The sequence below is a fragment of the Anarhichas minor genome, unplaced genomic scaffold, assembly GCF_050575085.1.
Source record: "Anarhichas minor isolate MPS153535 unplaced genomic scaffold, ASM5057508v1 ptg000025l, whole genome shotgun sequence".
Classification (NCBI taxonomy): domain Eukaryota; kingdom Metazoa; phylum Chordata; class Actinopteri; order Perciformes; family Anarhichadidae; genus Anarhichas; species Anarhichas minor.
The window spans coordinates 375,002-379,974 of NW_027466471.1; positions in this window are offsets into that span (position 1 = coordinate 375,002).

Below are 4,973 nucleotides of genomic sequence, written 5' to 3' on the forward strand. Positions count from 1 at the left end.
GATTCCATTTGGTGTTATCTCATATTCACATCAAAGTGAAGCAGGACCAAGATGACTGATGGATGTATTTGGAAGAATACTTCACTTTCATAAATAATCTTTGTTGAGATTTAGTGTTTGGCCTCAATCACATGCAAAAATGTGTGTCTGTTTTGTGGCATCTTTGTCTGCGCCTCTGACACAAAATGTTGATGTGAGGTCCTGACACAACCAGTCCTCCCCCATAATTTCCAAAGGCCTCCATTGTATCTTGTACAATGGCCTTCTTTGGTGTGCTCCTTGGTTGCTAGCCCACACCTCAGGAAAGCCCCTCTGCAAAGAACACAGACAAGCTTAGAGAAAAGCACTTCATAATTGGATTGTTATTGAGTATTGGACCCCCAGACTTTATTTTACACGTGAGATTTCATGAAGTTTAGGGAATTGACAGAAGGTTGACCACGCATAGGTTTCCATGCAGCTTTGAAAAGGATGGTGCTGCATGTCTGCTGTCTTTGCTCTGTTCTTACATCCTCTTCAGCCAACTCTTTCTCTTAAGTGACTGCTACAGGAAATAGCCCCAAAGGGTCACAATTAAAGTCACGTTAATCTCTATATTCTGTTCAGCACTTCTGTACTTCAATGTGAGCAATAATGTGTTTCCAATATGTTATTGAGGCAAGCTCAACATTGTAACCTTACAGGATCCTGCTAATCTCTGAAGGAAATAAATATTATCACACTGAAGTGCTTTACGCATTGTTTTTAACTTTGACAAGGTTTAAGTTGCACATGAAAGTTAATTGTAACATTTTTGTCACCTATTTTTAATGGCTTTTTGCCTTAATTGCCTAGTGATGGTCCAAAAAGAGAAAGACAGAGAGAGAGGGGACAACATGCATGGATTTGAACCCTTATTCAGCATTTGATTGTTCTTTTACTTTTTTCTCTCTCGTGTCACTTCTGGTTGCAAAATGAAAAGATGGTGACAGACAAAAACCAAGATGGCGACGGACATAATGCTGAACTCGATGCTTCAAAACGGCAGGCCAAAGACCAATAGGTCATGTCACAGGGACTACTTCCCCTTCTTATATGGTCCCGACTCAGCACAAAGAAGGGCCAAATCAAGTTCCAAGTCCCAACCTTTGTCTTTTGAGTCCTCAAACAGTCACCAAATGTAACGCCATTGTACATGTTTTAAGCAGTGCACCAGTCAGTACATTTACAGAGATAATGAATATTTTTTTAAATTGGCATTCATTGCTTTCAAATACATTTAAGGACAATTAAAAGCAAAATGGTCAGGTTTGAATCCCTCAATCTACAAAAGTTGTGGCGCTTTATTTACTTCGCAAATGATCTTTTAGCAGTACAGACACTGACTGCATAAGACAGCATGAACAAGACAAGAGACAGAAGTTTCACTTTTGCCTTTTGGCCATAGACTGTATATAAGAAGTGGAAGTAGTGATCATGACGTCACCCATTGGTTTGTGTGCTGCCGTTTTGAAGCCTTGAGTTCGGCAATTTCGCCGTAGCCATCTCTGATTACAGCCGTCACCATTTTGTTTTTTTCACAACCAATAAACTTAAGTTACCATATTGGGAACATGAGGTAGAGATGAGGTAGAGATGAGGTAGAGATGCCGGATACAGCTCTGGTACAGCGACCTGTCAATCACAGTAGCCCCGCCCTAAAGCATACGGTTATGGTCTGTTTGACTCTAAATGGACCATCATTTACTAAATGAACATCATGCTGTATTGAAGAAGATTTGAAACTAGAGATTGAGACCATAAACTCATGTTTACAATGTTTACTGAGGTAATAAATCAAGAGAGAAGTAGAGTCATTTTCTCATAGACTTCTATACAACCAGAGGAGTCGCCCCCTGATGGCCAGTAGAGAGAATGCAGCTTTAAGGCATGAAGCATTGGCTTCACTCGGCAGAACCAGAGGTTGCCGCCTGCTTTCGGCAAGTGATTTACACTTTTAATATCAATAAGCCACAGCTGATATAATCTGCTGTTGGAGACGTTACTCATTTTTACTCAAGACTCTGGCATATTTTTGGCTCGATGTGGCTTTTCTTTATGTTTAATATGAGACTAATACTCAGAGGTCCTGATGAATTGTTGCAGTGCTGGGTGTGTTTGTGTAAATGTGGGTTGATCATGCAATGGAAGCTCCCTTTACGGGGAGAAATGTCCCCAGTATTGCAGAGGCCTGTGAGGGGGTCATTTTTTTTATTTTTTACATTAACCCAATTACTTCTTGACCATGAATGATATGTGGCTCAATAGTGCAGTTTCCGGCTTCACAGTGGCATATAACGTGGGGACAAAGGCTTTACATCCCGGCCACTGTGAGTTTATGATGCTACATGATAAGTATGTGATGGTGAAGAACAAGAGGCCCTGCTGATGTGAACAGGATCATGTTGAGTCCTGATTGAGCAACAGGAGAGCCTTTGTGTTGGCCATGAGGTGCAGGGACTGAAGAAGCATAGGTCATGTGAGTTGTCAGTGTTCATCACCTTGACTAGCAAGGACATCATTGTTCCACTACCAGAACATGTCAACATTTCGTGACAGAGTTCATGATTGGACACACCATTAGTGCTGAGCTCATCCAACCTATGGCATTGCCTTGCACTCATTAATGAACCTCATTATGTGGGTGCAAAAAAAGAACACGGTGCACTGAGATCTTCTTAAATGAGGCGCACATGCATGGACCTACCACACCCACTATTCAGCTCTTGATATATTTCAATGTCTCCCTCCAGAATTGCATGACTTGGTGCTGAGTTTCAAGATTTAAAAATTCCCAGCCAAGAAATCAGGCAGCCGTGCCCTTATGACCACGACCCAGTGCTGCTCCTTGTACTGTATTTTGGGATTGAGATCAAAAAAGTATGGCGACCTTTACCCCAGAACTAGCTCATGAGAGTTTTGTAATCCAGAAGTCAGAAGATCTGAGTCATCATCCCTTCAACGCAAAGTGGTCAAGGCAAGTCCTGCTATCCCATGGCATTCACAGGCTCACTGCGGATTGGCTTACTGTACGGCTCACAACAGACTTTCATCAAATCATTTTCTTCTCATAGCACAGACGCACACACAGTTAGCTTCAAGTGGTGTGTTACATTTTATGACATTATTATTTATGCATAAAGATCTTGCAATTGAACAAATGACTTTATTGCAATCAGCATGCCTTTTTATGAATAGACTTACAAAACACGATATTGTTTGTGAATCATGAATGCTGTACAAGCCCAGAACAACACTATAAAGTGCTGTAAGAGTTACCTCATGTGTATTAAAGCTTACCATTCCAATTATGTGCCTCATCAGCCCGTTTCACCCCCAACTCGTCAAATACGGCAGTTTGGTCAATGGGCCTACGCGTCAAACAAAGGCGCTCTACGTGGACATAGCCTGCCTAATTATCCACTTATTTTAATCCAAACTACGACATTTTGTTGCCTTAACCTAAGCAAGTTGTTTCCTGTCTGTATTCTAGTGTATATATGTGACGAGGGGAAATAGAGACATGACGAGCTGAGAGTGAGAACGTGTTGGCCTCACACAGTATTGTAAGTCATTGTCAAAAACAAAAACATTGGTGGTTTATGGTGTCCATTATTGAAGATGGCACAGCTAATGCTACTGTGCACCTTTTGTGTCAACATGTTCAAATACTCAATACTTACAACAAATGTAGTGTTTATGCTAATGATATTAACAACATAGAAGTTCAACAAGATGCATGGAAATTAGAAAGAAAAGGTTGTATCATATTGTCAAATTAATTCATGTAAATATATATAAAAAAACTCAGACATTTGTGTACACGGTTTTGTTTTTGGAGTTCATACTATATTTAACAACACCAATGGTAAGGAGACAGGAAGCATCATGAGGCCGGAATGATGAAAGCAGATTCGTGATCAAAGTGCTTGGTGATAGGATGGAGTAGATAGGCAACAGCTAATAGTTTAGTTTTACAAACATTTCTCACAAGGAGAACTGCTGTGGAGGCAGAAAACATCTCATTGGTTGAGTTAAATGTTGGAGGGTGGAGCCAAATAACACCAGCTATGTAGAAATATTTATAGGTCACTTAAAAGGTAAAAAGGAAAACACAGGGTCAAACATTGATGATGGTTGCTAAATCTAGCCATGGTACATTACCTAAAAGGCCAGCTAGTTAATCAGGTTATCTTAACTTAAAACTCAAAACTTAAAACTAAGTGACAGCGAACGTGGCTGAAGGTAATACTGAAGGTAAATGCACATTTTTTACGCTACACTACAGCTAGAAAACTGAAGTCGCAGCGGATCAGCATCAGGTGTTTCATTAATGCTTCTCTGTCACTGGCTCATTCATCAGTTCCTTATCAGCTGACTTAAAACGTCTATCACATTCATGCAGATTATTACGGCCATGCCATTACTATGACACTTTTCACTATTAAAGCCGAATCACACCTGTAAGTGGCATATCAAATCTTGTATTAGAGTCGTTCGTTAGGAGTAGTTCTGACATGTTACTTCAATACATCACTCAGGTGCCCAAATGTACATTAAAGAGTTATTGGATACAAAATCCACCGTTATGTGTTAGCAGGATCTGCCTATTTTAAACTATCCTTGTACAGCTATCTGTCTGTGTGCTGACATGTCATCAATGAACATATAAAGTAGTCTCTATGCTTTTCTAAGACCTGCCCGATGAGCTTTAACTCAACCTGTGAGATTGCTTTCACTGATGGTTGTCCATTCTATTGATGTATTATAGAGTCACATCTCGAGGCATGATGAATGTTTGGTACACTGTGAGGTCAGGTGTTTGAATAGCGTGCATTCGTAGTGGAAGGCTTGTGTAGGTTCATCCTTTCCCCTGAGTCCAATATGGCTGCATCTCTTTATTGAGGCGTCACACTGGCAGGCCTACAGTGAGCTGCAGCACAAACTAGCTGAGC